The following is a 14,764-nucleotide window of genomic DNA, read 5'->3' as shown; positions in this document are numbered from 1 at the left end:
ATAACACAAGATTACTATGCTCAGATATTGATGGATACAGGAGCGATCAGTAGTGATTGCTGACTGTATCCACTAACGTTAAGGGAGGGGGTTGCTCTTCAACCTGGGTGGATGGGCACTCTCCATCCTGACAGCATCTAAGATTGCGGGAGAAGAAGCTAAAGGTGGCGAAGAAGATGAAGGAATGCTGGCCAGCAGCCAGCCATGATCGGCGAGTTGAGGGTCACTGGGAAGAGGGGGGGGGGGTGGTGTCAGTGTAGCAGGGGGACACTTTCCAGAGCCTGAAGCAAGCTGGCAGCTACAGGGGATCAGGTTTGATGGCCGTGGCTTCTGTCGTAGAAGAGGGGGGGTGGGAGTGGAATTGGTGCCAGGGGCGGTGAAATTAGTGTGTGTGTATTGAACAAAAAAAAAATAATAGTGGCGGCGAAGGGAGATAGGCTGGAGACAGGAAAGCGACGGCATCGGCAGGTGGGTTTGGGAGGGTTGTTACATCTGAGCTGCGACTTATTAGCCACTAATCAGAGCTGCCTGCTGAACAGTTTTGCTATAAGCTCATTGTCACTGAAGTGAGGACCATATGGACCTGGCCAGCTAGAAGCAGTGATGTAGGTCCGTATGAGGTAAGGACCTGGCAGTGAAAGGGTTAAAACTTTTCTGGATTAAACTTAGGCTTTAAGAAAATTATAACGGTTACATGGCCAGTTCAGTGGTTAGCACCCTATAGGTATTCTTACACCAAAAAAAGAGATATAATTACAGATAAACACCATCTGAATGATCTGGAGTTGTATGATGTGTGCCCCAGGTCCCCTGGCTCTGACCTAGGACAAATTCTGTTTAACTTGTTTATAAATGATATAGACGTTGGTATAAATAGTTCGCTCCCGGTGCCTGCTGATGATACAAAGCAAAGCAGAACAATAACTTCAAGCGGTAGTAAACTTAAAAAAAAACCCATAATGTGCTAGTATGCATGCAGCTAGTGTGCTGTCACGGAAGTTACATCTTCACCTTGTCTTCATTTCAAGATTGCAGGCTCCAGCTGTTTGAATGGCCGACCTGCAATGATGTCAAATCCGCATGGGAAACTTGGTTGCGGCAGAAATCTCTAAAGGGGACAGTATGAGAATACCGTCCCTTTAGAATGCATGCGCTGGTGACTGTGAAGCAGAAACAGTGAATATTTCCTAAATGGTGCACGTTTAGGAGATATTCCTTGTACCTACAGGTAGGTTTTGTTATAAGCTTATCTGTTGGTACAAGTGTCTAAACTACTGCTTTCCCATTAAATCAAAAAGCATATGTGGAGGATGGGTATAGGGTTAATATTCCCTCTAGAGGTCCCATCCCTCAATGTAGTCTGAATGCTCAAATTGGTACCTCAATATTTGTGTGAAACAACAGTACTTAGAATTGGGACTATGAATGTACCTTCCGAGGTATAGAACAAAAAAACATCAGTACATAAAAACAGTATTTTGTTATTTACATATACTTGCATCACAAATAAACATCATAAAACACTAATAAAATTAATAATGTCGCTTAGAGTATAATCGCGCATCTGTTCAAAAGATCTTAGTCTTAAATGGCCGACGCATTTCACAGAAAACCCACTTCCTCAGGGCCTTGAATCTTGTTTGTACATAAACTAGGACAATAAATAAAATTAATGACATTATATAACAGTCATAGCACTGTAAGCAATCATATGCATCAATTACATGACAGATTGGTAAATACCCACTCTGAATTGAGAGGCAAAATCAGAAAGGTCACAAAGAAGGATGGAAAAAAAGAAAAATCATATAATCGCTTCTCGGCCTTTTGGCTAAGATCAAGTGTAGTATCTGTTCTTATCAGTGTCCAGTGGGGGTGCTCCCGGCCATTCTAGCTTTGCGGGGATGGCTGTTGTATAGTACCCTCACTGGTATGATGGGGGTCTGGAAGGCCAGTATCGGGGGGACAGAAACCGGGGAGCGCCACAAGTTAAGCTGGGGCCCTGGGAGTAATTCCCCTGAGAAAGCTGGAAGGACCCAGTACCTCCTGATTTGGACGGATCTACCTTGGTCTGGCCAGGGGCTGAGGAGGCAGAAAGTCCGCAAACTCAGTGCCCCCTGAGTAGACGCCCTCAGGGGTGCCACTAGTAACACCTGGGTGTGGGACCCCACTGTGTAAACATGGCACATGGTCACTGTTTTTACACTCTTTTTGCACAGCGCCCTAAGGACCAGGCCTTTTGGCTAAGTCCAGGGCAATTTTTGCTACGGGCCTCAGGGCCTGGTCTGTGCACAATTTGGCACGGTACCACTTTCTTTTCTATTTATTTAATTTAACACCTCTCACGTTTTGTCACTTTTTCTTTGCTTATGCGTGCGTTTTCACTGGATGGTAGGGTGTGGGTCCTCGGGCCTACCCTGAAGTCTAGGGGGAGGATGTGTGGCCTTTTGGTTCCTTCCTCCCCTGATCCCTAGGGGGCTTTTCTTCGGGAAAGCCCCCTGACCAAGTACTGAGTGTCCGGCTTCGGCTGGGCACAAGGAACAGTGGTCCACCAGGCCTTTTGGCCAGGAGGACCAATTGGGAACCTTGTCCCCGTCAGGAGCTTCGTGCCCCGGGGGATCAGGGTAAGCAGTCCAAGCCCCTTTAGGGGTAGGACACAAGCACACCCCAAGTGCACTTTTTCGTGTGGTGTTTTGCACTTGCACTTTTTTTGTGATTCACTTACGGGTTTTTTCGTTGTAGTTTGCATGTTTGCGGACTTAAAAAAAAAAAAAAAAAAAAAAAAAAAAATTGGCGTTGTTGGATGTGATGGAGAAGTCAATGGGGGGTGGGGTCTGGGCTGGGGGGAAGACAAGAAACTCTGTTTTGGAGAGGTTCAGTTTAAGGAAGTGGAGCGACATCCAATCGCTCCACTTATGTCGCTCAGTAGGTGTGTGATTCGGGCAGAGACCGAGGGGGTGAGGTGGGGGGTTGAGAGATAGATTTGTGTGTCGTCGGCATAGAGGTGGTAGTTGAAGCCGTGAGAGTGTATGAGTTGGCCAAGGGAGGAGGTGTAGATGGAGAAGAGAAGGAAAAGAAAATCTATTTTTTATTAAATTTTTGGTGTTTTTTGTTTATATGTAACATTATGTTTATAATGTAATTTATGTACAGCATTGCATGAACGCGCAATTGTCAGTTAAACTAGCGCAGCGTCGTATAGCAAAAAAAAAAAGGTGTAAATTCCAGTATTTATACCATAGTTTGTAGACGCTATAATTTTCACATAAACCAATTAATATACTCTTTTTTTTACCAGAGATATGCACTAAATACATTTTAGCCTAACTTAATGACTGATTTTGATTTTATTGGATATTTTTTAATAACAGAAATGAGAAAATTGTTTTTTTTTTTTCAAAATTTCCGGTCTTTTTTATTTTTTGATTATAGTGCAAAAAAATAAAAATCCAGAGGTGATCAAATACCACCAAAAGAAAGCTCTATTTCTAGTAAAAAATTTTACAAATATAATTTATGTGCAGCATTTCATAACCGCACAATTACCAGTTGAAATATTGCAGCGCCAAATAGGGGTCCGGGGGGCAGTGGTTAAAAAGGAGGCGTGGGCAGCTATATGGCAGACTAGGTTTAATATTGAAAAAAGTAAAAGTACTGCACTTAGGAACTAAAAATTAATGCAAGTTACTCAACAGGGAAAGAACCCCTGGGTGAATGTAGGATGGAAAAGATTGGGGGGGGACACACCTGGCTTGCTCATCTACCACCGCTAATCCTCACTGCACACAGGAGGCCGGTGGGATGATCCTCAGCGGTGACTTCTTGAAGCCCAAGTATAAAACCATAAAGTAAGCCCTAGCCTGTTCCTCAGTGAAAATGGCAGCACCTTCCCCCTCCAGCACAGGCTCCACAGCACCGCCAGCTGCAGGTGAATCAGATATCAATAACATTCCTTCAATATTCCATTAAAAGTTTTCACAATCCAACTTGTTACAGCAGTTTGAAAATATGCTACAGAAAGCTCTGAAGAGTACATCTGACCAAATTACACAGTGGCTATCACATGAAATCTGCAAGCTCGGCCAACGCAAGCCGAACTGAAACTACGCGTGCATGACCTGGAGGCTACAAACCCACAACCATGTCAATGAGTTTAAGGCCCTTAGGGAAGAGAACCTCACCCTCCAAACCTGTCTTGGGGACTTTGAAAAGAGATCAAGATTCTCCAACCAATGCATATGGGGTATTCCTGAATCCATTCAGCATTTCTAATCCACTAATACTGCCTTATTCCAAGAGGCTTGAGCTCGACCGAGTACATTGAGCCCTCACTCGACACAAACTGGACAGTCTCACTAGGGATATAGTGAAAGTCTACTATTTTCACATGAATACATATATAGAGCAATTGAGGGATTGTCATGCTGTGTAACACCCTTAAAGTGTAGTAGTCATGGAAAATTTCTGTAGAAACATCTTTAAAAACTTAAAAAATTTGGTTATAAAATCTTCCTCATTAAAAATAAATGTGTACAAATGCAATGAAAAAACTGTTTGTTACAGCAGTTCATTGATTTTCAATAACACCAACGTTTCATTCATCAGCGCTTCTTTAGTGGAAATGATTGCTTATTCCAGAGCCAACGTATCTCAATAGCAAGTTGTAAACAGGATTGTACAATTGATAGCAAAGTATTGGGGTCCAAAAAGCAATCACAGGGGGCACAGAAGGACCATGAAGATTTATAACAAAACCGCAAGAGGGCGCCCAAAAGAATGAACATGCGATGGTACTAGCTTCAACAGATTGGCCTCACAGAAACTGGAAACATCCAATACACTTTCACATGAAAGAATAGCTGTTGATGGCAGCAAGGGCAAAAGACTCTCCTGTCTTTCAGGGCTACACGTACCAATTATCCATGAAACCACAAAATCATATCTTGGCACACCATCAGATCTCATATCAGTGGAGATTTCCTTTTGCCATAATATTTTCCTGTCACGGTTTCAGACATACCTGCCACACTCTAGAAGAACTCCAGTCCACATTGCAAGATCTGCAACTAACATCACCCCCCTTGCCACCAGAGGGTCAATGCCAAAGATCTGCCTCCTTCCCATCAATGAAGTCATGCACCACCTGTTCCAACAGCAGACACCAAGGCCCTTATAAATGCAGTGCTTTACATTCCCAGCTTATGCCTCTTCTGATGCTATCGACTGATATTGGAGCACCTGCACCTAGAAACATTCCTACTCCCCCCTCTGATCTTCAGACAGATACGTTTGTTGTGAATTTTTTTTTAATATACGGTATGCCTGAGAGACCCAGGCTATGAGCCTTGGTTTGCCCTCTTGAGACCTTACAAACTCACTAGTTAACCTTCACCTTATTTTAGATGTACTCTGTATTCAAATTTGCACTGTGCCTTCTGTTCTCTCCTTTAATCAACAGTTTACAAGTGAAATACAGTCAATGGGTACTTTTCACTCCTATACCAACTCCTCAACCCTTCAGCTTAACAGCTTGAGTGACCTGAGTGTACTTCGCTTTTACACTGACTCCTCAGGCTAACCCCCTGAATATCACCCACAGGTTGCTGAAAGTGGACGTCTCAATATACTAGAAACCTATAGCCTCATTGTCTTACTTTGCTGATGTTTTGTAACTATTCCTTATCTTGTGGGCTGCAATGGGGCAGCACCCTCCTTGCCTTTCACCTTCACCCCAGGATGCTTATGGTTTGGTCTCTATACCCAGAGACTGGATTTATTTAGTTTAATATGGTTTTTTCACCTGTTTAGTTTCTTACTATGGGCCCAGAAGCCTCCATTTATCATTCCTCAATCATAGCAAGAGCTTTTGACTTTTACATCATGGATCCTTTGTACGTTCTGACTCTCAATGTCAAGAGATTAAACTGCCTCAATAAAAGAATTAAATCCTTCAAACCCTTTGCTTCTTTCAAAGCTGATCTAATCTGTCTCCAAGAAATGTCCTATTCTTCTGGCTCCACCCCCAAATTGTTTAGTTCACACTATCTTCAGGTATAGTTAGCATCCGTCTAGTCTAAGCACAGGGGGATTCTTATAGAGTTCCCCCAATACTCCCCATTTACTTGACTGGCAAACCTCAAAGACCCAGAGGGACGATAATTAATCTTGACAGGCTACTTAAATTACTCCAAAGTCATGGTGGTCTCCTATTACGATCTTAACAAATACCTCATGCCTTTCTTCTCTCACTTAATGCAGGTAGTGGAATCACACAAAAAGGGTATGCTATTATTATACGGGGATTCTAACAAGCTCTTGTACCCCTTTTTTGGACAAGTCTCTCTTCTCAGTCATACCTACTCCCTCTAGATTAGCTTTTCAAGCATTGCAATGAAGATACACTTTGATTGCAACCTGGCAGGAATGCAACCCTGCTAGATGTCAATGTACTCTACTCCTATCCACATAATGCCTTCACCATGACTGACCACTTGTGTTAATGATTGAGTTGACCCCTGAGCTTCTTTATTCTATCATCTTGTTGCAGTGGACTGACCATAGTGCGAATACAACTTTAACCTCACTGCTCCCCAGGGACCAAGACCCAACTTGGTGCATCAACGATGCTTTACTAGCGCACACAGCACACCATGCATATATAAAAATAGCTCTCAAAGACGGTTACCCTGAATACCACTTCAGATATCCCCCCCCCCCTTATACTATAGCAGGCACAAAAAATCAGTAATACAGGGCTCCTACATCAAAAGGGCCTCCCAGGGTAAGAAGGAAAAGTGTTTATTGAACCAGCAGCTTGAGCTTTCCATTCCCATTATACGGCGTATCAGGCCAACCCAATAACTGCTAATAAGCTTCTTTCAGAGAAAACTGTTTAGAACTCAAATACGTCACTAAAGCCAATAAATTAGACACTTTTTTGGTCCTCACACTTTGTAGATTAAAACACAACACTATACCTATGCATCTTAAGCTCCTTAAGGATATTTACACTAAACATATTATAGGAGTTCTGCAAACACCTCTCATGCTGTGGAAGGAACCTCTGACTCAGCTCAGGTCAACTCACTCTTGGCAACGCTCACTATGGAACAACAGGATCTTCATGATCGACCAACCTCTATAGAGGTACTAATAAAGGGATACTAAACACACAGTTTAATTTACACTGTCTTCTTTTTCTCTATGTGGATGATGACACTGTATTTTAATTAAAAAAAAAAAAAAAAGTTAGTACTTTTTCCTAATCCATATACAGCTGTCATATGACCCATCTCTTTCCCAGGGAAACATAAGCTGGAGGAGCTTTTAGTCCTTTGCTGCTGGTCACATGTTCAAAAAACAGGTTTTGGTATACGGAGTAAGAAATATTATCACCAATAAACTGTTTTATAGCATAAGCTCACCTTTGGGAGCGTTACACCCGTTTTTTAGGGTAGAACATGTTCCCATAGCTGAAGCTGCGCCCGTCGCACCCCCTCCCTCTGACAGATAGTACGAGTAGAAGTTTCCCCGTACTATCTGTCATATTTGAAAACATTGGGGCTCCACCCATACAACTGCGTCACTCAGAGTTCTGTGAATGTGTGCCTACAAGTCCTGGCAGCCTTAGCAGTTGTTGGCTTGTAGTTTTCAATGAACTACCATGGCGCTGTGTAGCGCTGTGGTAGTTCACTGAAGCTTCCTATCAGAATATCTGCTTGCTCGTACATCATGTACGACAAGCAGATATTATAACAGGTCTGTAGGAGACCTGCATAGCAATGCTTTTCAGGCTCCTGCAGACAAAAATAATAAATGCATATTTTATTACCTGCAACCTGGATGGCAGAAAACCTGATTAGAATATATAAATTGACTACTTCTATGAAATCTTTCCCTTTCCTTCAGGAATCATATGGGTTGTCCAATTCTGAAATTTTTTTTACCTGAAACTTAAACAAATTTATTACCCCTTACGAACATTCGGGGTCGTCCTTAACCCAAGTGACACAGTTTGAACAAGACGGGCCTCATCTCCCTTCTCTATATATCATTTTTTTCCAAGCCTGATTCCAATCCCCCTACCTATGTAGCAAGTTTGGAAGAAGACCTTGGGAACCACCTTGGGCTCTGAGTTCTTGAATGATATATGGTGTGTTAAAAAAAATCTTCAGCATGGGGGCATGGAGACCGCTCATCAAAGATGACAGCATGGGGGAGTAGCTCTGTGAGCACTCCAGGAAGAATCCACATCTACACAAGCCCATCACCACACAAGCACCACTTCCTGTCACCCCGCTGACTCTGCAGCGATGACCCGTCGCAGGAAGGAGTCGCCTACCCTCCACAAATTATCGGTCTTCTTTCCGACACTACAGCGGAGTCAACAACAAAATACAAGCTGCCGGACCTGTAGCAGATGCATCACAGTCCAGCCCGGGCACCGCGGGCCTGATGGGCCACACAGAGGATTAGAATTATTCAAAGCTATCCTCTCCAAACACCAGGAGCCCAGTAAAGTCCCGCCTGAGGAGGGACTCTAACCTTACTAAATGACCCTGTATGGATGTCTGTTCACCAGAGGAAAGACCAGAGTTAGATGCTAGCCACCATTAGGTAATGGTAATAAGGTACACCAATTATCTTCTATCCACTCTTTAGATGCCAAAAACAAAATTAATCCGAATCCAAACATAGCACATACACTCACTAATCTAAGAATGGAGCTACGCAACCTCCTTAATGATAATCATGATCGGCTATGTCGGCAACTTTATGCACACCACAACAGAGCTGGGAAATTCTCACCTTCCTGTCTTAAATCTCAATACTCACTCTGCTACTAAGCAAAAATTAACCAAGCCCCAACATAATGCAGACGTGTTTGCAGATCATCGTGCCTCAATATACAATCTTAAAAATGATGCTAATACCCCTCAACCTTCATTGACTACCGATTACCTCTTTTTATGACCAAGTTAAACTTCCTTCATTGTCTGAATCTGATTTTAATGTCCTTATTCTACCCTTCTCAAATCAGGAAATGTTCTATGTTCTCAAAACACTACCAAAAGTTAAATCCCCAGGCCCCGATGGGTTCTCTTAACGTATATTATCAGATCTTTGGAGACTGCCTAGTCCCACAACTATCTACACTATTTAATGCCAAAGCTAAGAAATCCTAATTTCCCTCGGAGATGCTGAGTGCGTACATTATGACTCTCCCTAAGCCCAGTAAGATACCCGATACCCCAGCCAACTTCAGACTTATATATCTCTCTTTAACTCTGACATAAAACTATATGCTAAGATTTTAGCACACCGTTTGGCAACTATCATGCCCAAATTGGTCAAACCGGACCAAATGGGGTTCATTGCTGGCAGACAGACCTAAGACGCCACCAGAAAGCTTTTGAATATCACTCTTTGTGCGGAAAGGGAACAAACGCCTTCTCTTCTATTTATATACGCGGAAAAGGTGTTCGACCTAGGCCACTGAGGATATTTGCACAAAGTCCTTGCCAAATTTAGATTCCAAGGTTCGATTTTATCAGCCATGGTAGCTCTTTACTCATCTTTCTCAGCCCAAGTTTATGCATTCAGTCCCATATCCAAACCGGTTGACATCAAAAATGGTATCTGTCAAGGAAGCCCTCTATCTCCTTTAATTTGCAACTTAAATGATTGATCCTCTAGCACAGGGGTCCTCAAACTTTTTAAACAGGGGGCCAGTTCACTGTTCCTCAGACCGTTGGAGGGCTGGACTATAGTTTAAAAAAAAAAAAAAAACTATGAACAAATGCGGACACAGTACAGGAGATAACCAGAGACTGTGGCCATACAACGGCTGCGGGAATAGTGGACCGGCCGCTCCATAAGACGCACAGACATTTCCCCCCAAGTGTGTCTTATGGAGCGAAATAGTGCCCCATCGTTGGTGTCAGTGGGGGGAGGAATAGTGCCCCATCGTTGGTGTCAGTGGGGGGAGGAATAGTGCCCCATCGTTGGTGTCAGTGGGGGGAGGAATAGTGCCCCATCGTTGGTGTCAGTGGGGGGAGGAATAGTGCCCCATCGTTGGTGTCAGTGGGGGGAGGAATAGTGCCCCATCGTTGGTGTCAGTGGGGGGAGGAATAGTGCCCCATCGTTGGTGTCAGTGGGGGGAGGAATAGTGCCCCATCGTTGGTGTCAGTGGGGGGAGGAATAGTGCCCCATCGTTGGTGTCAGTGGGGGGAGGAATAGTGCCCCATCGTTGGTGTCAGTGGGGGGAAGAATAGTGCCCCATCGTTGGTGTCAGTGGGGGGAAGAATAGTGCCCCATCGTTGGTGTCAGTGGGGGGAGGAATAGTGCCCCATCGTTGGTGTCAGTGGGGGGAGGAATAGTGCCCCATCGTTGGTGTCAGTGGGGGGAGGAATAGTGCCCCATCGTTGGTGTCAGTGGGGGGAGGAATAGTGCCCCATCGTTGGTGTCAGTGGGGGGAGGAATAGTGCCCCATCGTTGGTGTCAGTGGGGGGAGGAATAGTGCCCCATCGTTGGTGTCAGTGGGGGGAGGAATAGTGCCCCATCGTTGGTGTCAGTGGGGGGAGGAATAGTGCCCCATCGTTGGTGTCAGTGGGGGGAGGAATAGTGCCCCATCGTTGGTGTCAGTGGGGGGAGGAATAGTGCCCCATCGTTGGTGTCAGTGGGGGGAGGAATAGTGCCCCATCGTTGGTGTCAGTGGGGGGGGGGTATAGTGCCCTGTCATTGGTGTCAGTGGGGGAAGGGGATAGTGTCCCATCATTAGTGTCAGTGGGAGGAATAGTGTCCCATCATTGGTGTCAGTGGGAAGAATAGTGCCCCATCTTTGGTGTCAGTGGGAGAAATAGTACGTCATTGGTGTCAGTGGGGGGGAATAGTGCCCTGTCATTGGTGTCAGTGGGGGGGAATAGTGCCCTGTTATTGGTGTCAGTGGGGGGGATAGTGTCCCACCGCCGTTGTATGTCCCATCAGGGGCGTACAGACTGATCTGAAATCTGAAACCCCTGAACGAGTCCATTTGTTACAAAAGGTTTCGGATGGACTCTATCTTCACAGTCAGAGCCCTCCTTCCACCAGGGGCCTTCCTGGCCTCCATCGATCTGAAAGATGCCTATCTGCACGTGCCCATCACAGAGGCATTTCAGAAATCCCTCAGGTTGGTGGTTCAGAGTACAGCAGGGACGTATCACCTACAGTTCCAGGCCTTGCCTTTCGGACTCTCCTCCTCGCCAAGGATCTTCACCAAGGTGTTGTCCGAGGCATTGGTTCCTCTTCAGCTGAAGGGAATCTCAGTGGTAGCCTATCTGGACGACCTGCTCTTATTTGCACGCTCAGCAAATCGGCTCGCACTGGACGTGATAGTGGTGAGGAGAAAACTGAAGAGTTTGGGACGGCTGCTGAACTTGGACAAGTCCTGTCTGGTCCCATCCCAAAGAATGGCCTATCGAGGGTATGTTCTGGACTCCACCTGTCAGAACATCATGCTAACCCCGGAGAAGCTCGCCAAATTAGACGGGGGGATCAGGCAGTTACTGGGAAGCCGCGAAGTAGCGCTGAGGCAGGCTATATCGGTATTAGGACTGTTAACTTCATCCATCCCGACAGTACAGTGGGCGGGGTTGCATCTTCGTCCCCTTCAACTTTTCATTCTGAGCGTCTAGGACCGACAACTGCGGTCGTTGGATACCCGGGTACAGATTCCCTCCAAAGTCAAAAGATCCCTGTGGTGGTGGAGGAAGACAGCCAATGTGACTCAGGGGCTGCTATGGAGCTTCTCGCTGGTCAGGGAGATCACAACGGACGCCAGCGCCCAGGGATGGGGGGTGCACTTCGGAGAATCTGTGGTACAGGGTGAGTGGTCTCCAGTAGAAAGGGGGGAATCTTCAAACTGGAGGGAGCTAAGGGCAGTATTGGAGGCACTTCATTCCTTCCAGAGCTTGATTTTGGGCCATCATGTCCGGGTCCTTTTGGACAATGCAACAGAGGTGGCCTACGTGAACAGACAGGGAGGGACAAAGAGCAGGTCTCTCTGGGCCCTGTCGGCGGTGTTTCTGTCTTGGGCAGAAGGGAATCTCGCCTCATTAGTCGTTCACCTAAAAGGAGAATTAAATCGGGTAGCCGATTTTTTGAGCAGACGGCGACTGAGGGAATCGGAGTGGGTTCTAAATGGGGAGGTTTACCAATCCATTGGAAGAAAGTGGGGATCCCCAGACAGACCTTTTCGCGTCAGGTCAGAACAACAAAGTCCCGAGATTATTTTCACTAAACCGGTGGGACGGGGCTCGGGCAGTGGATGCGCTAGGACAGAAGTGGGATTTCCCTCTGTGATACGCCTTTCCCCCTGTCACCCTACTGTCAGCTGTGTTGAGGAAGTTCAGGTCAGAGAGAACCTCTCTAATCCTGATAGCTCCGTACTGGCCCCGTCGAGCGTGGTTCTCAACATTGAGGGCCTTAGCTACTCGGCCACCTTGGGTATTACCCCCCCCGGAAGGATTTACATTCACAGGGCCCGGTCCTATGTTCCAGGGTGGAAAGGTGGAAACTGACGGCTTGGTTTCTGAGGAGCAGCTCCTGTTAGCAAAGGGATTCTCAGCCAGGGTGGTGGCCACGCTCTTAGCTAGCAGGAAGAGGGAAACTCAAGCCATCTATAGGAAGGTCTGGAGGCGCTTTAAAGAATGGTGCTACAGGGCCTCAGCGGATACCCATAGCCTAGTGTCGGTGCTTGAATTCCTGCAGGCGGGGGCTGATAAGGGGCTAGCGATCAGCACACTCAAGAGCCGAATTTCGGCTCTAAGTGTGTTTCTGGAATCCCTTTTAGCTAAGGAGGCATTGGTAATTAGGTTCTTTAGGGCTCTGGCAAGACAGAGACCTCCTGGAAATAAACCTTTGGGACTTGGCAAAGGTACTCAAGGTGTTGATGGAACCACCGTTTGAACCCCTAGGTTCCTGCTCCCTAAGGGCCCTCACGTTTAAAACGGTATTTTTGGTGGCAATCACCACAGCAAGAAGGGTGTGTGAGCTGGAAGCTCTGTCTATCAGGGCGCCTTATTTGCAAATTTTTCCGGATAGGGTGGTGTTCAGGACGGACTCATCCTTTGTTCCCAAAGTAGCCCTAGGTTTTCATAGGGAACAGGATATGGTTTTGCCCTTGTTTTACCCTAATCCCTTGGGGGAAAAAGAAGAGAAATATTTGTTTAGATGTAAGAAGGTATGTGCTCCTTTACCTAGACAGGACTAAGGAATTTCGAAGCACAGATTCATTTTTTGTTTCTTTTGCGTGGGCCAGAAAAAGGCAAAAAGCCTCCAGGTGCACGGTGGCTAGATGGTTAAAACTAGCAATTGAACAGGCATACCGGGCTGAGGGACTAGAGGTCCCAGGGGGAATCAGGGCTCATTCTACATGGACCATGGCGGCAACGCAAGTGGAACAGGCAGGAGCCTCCCTGGGACAGATTTGTAGGGCCGCAACCTGGTCCAGTTATGGGACGTTTGATAGGCATTACACACTTGACCTGGTCTCAGGGCAGAAGCAGGCCTTCAGAAGTAAGGTACTGCAAGCAGTGAGCCCACCCGAGGGGTAAGTACTCGCTTATCCTCTCAAGGTGCTGCTATGAAAAATGAGAGGGGAAAATCAAAGTTACACTTAGGGTAACGCCTTTTCCAGTAGTCTTTCAGGACAGCACCAGTTACCCACCCTCTGTTGCATAATTGTTGTGAGAGATGTCTTATGGTATGTTTTGGTGTCTCATATTATGTCTCCCCAGGTGACCAGAGGTACGGGTCCAAGAACTGAGGTCGGAGGGGAGTGACAGTGTTTTTGTTTAGGGTGGAGGTGTTTCCTCAGGTGGGGAGGAGCCGAGGTCTCTCAAGGTGCTGTCCTGAAAGACTACTGGAAAAGGCGTTACCGTAAGTGTAACTTTGATTTTTCAGTTTAACCCATGGATGGCATTGTGTCTCAGGGCACTTTTGATCACTGAAAACAATCTCGGACACCTGTGATAATTAGATTGGCAGGTGAGCCAAATTTAAGGAAAAATTACTAAAGGAGGGTGTTCCACATTATTAAGCAGAGCACCATTTTCAAGCAATATGGGGAAGAAAAAGGATCTCTCTGCTGCCGAAAAGAGTGAAATGGTTCAATGCCTTGGACGAGGTATGAAAACATTATCTATTTCACGAAAACGTAAGCGTGATCATCGCACTATTAAGAGATTTGTGGCTGATTCAGAGCACAGACGGGTTCGTGCAGATAAAGGCACATTGAGGAAGATGTCTGCCAGATCCATGCATCGGATCAAGAGAGCAGCTGCTAAAATATCATTACATAGCAGCAAACAGATATTTGAAGCTGCTGGTGCCTCTGGAGTCCCATGGACATCAAGGTGTAGAGTCCTCCAGAGTCTTGCAACTGTGCATAAACCTTCTATTTGGCCACCAATAACCAATGCTTACAAGCAGAAACGGCTGCACTGGGCAGAAAAATACATGAAAATTAATTTTCAAACAGTCCTCATCACTGATGAGTGCCGTGCAACCCTGGATGGTCCAGATGGATGGAGTAGTGGATGGTTGGTGGACGGCCACCCTGTTCCAACAAGGCTGCGACGTCAGCAAGGCAGTGGTTGAGTCATGTTTTAGGTTGGAATCACAGGAACAGAGCTGGTCAGCCCCTTTAGGGTCCCCGAAGGTGTAAAGATGACCTCTGCAAAGTATATGGAGTTTATGACTGACCACTTTCTTCCCTGGTACA

At 45.9% G+C, this 14,764-nt stretch overlaps 1 protein-coding gene and 1 pseudogene across 1 annotated transcript in view; one reads left to right on the top strand and one right to left on the bottom strand.

The window, feature by feature from the left end:
• The window catches only part of RNF17 (ring finger protein 17), a 458,697-nt gene that overhangs the window by 112,041 nt on the left and 331,892 nt on the right, over positions 1 to 14,764 (bottom strand). The window lies entirely within an intron of this gene.
• On the top strand, positions 1,812 to 1,927 carry LOC149470228 (U2 spliceosomal RNA; annotated as a pseudogene).

This window comes from Staurois parvus, unplaced genomic scaffold (assembly GCF_062004578.1).
Source record: "Staurois parvus isolate SC_StPar_1 unplaced genomic scaffold, SC_StPar_1.0 ptg000050l, whole genome shotgun sequence".
In the NCBI taxonomy this organism is placed as follows: Eukaryota; Metazoa; Chordata; class Amphibia; order Anura; family Ranidae; genus Staurois; species Staurois parvus.
The sequence above is the reverse complement of the archived record's forward strand: the minus strand, read 5'-3'. Positions and strand labels throughout refer to the sequence as shown.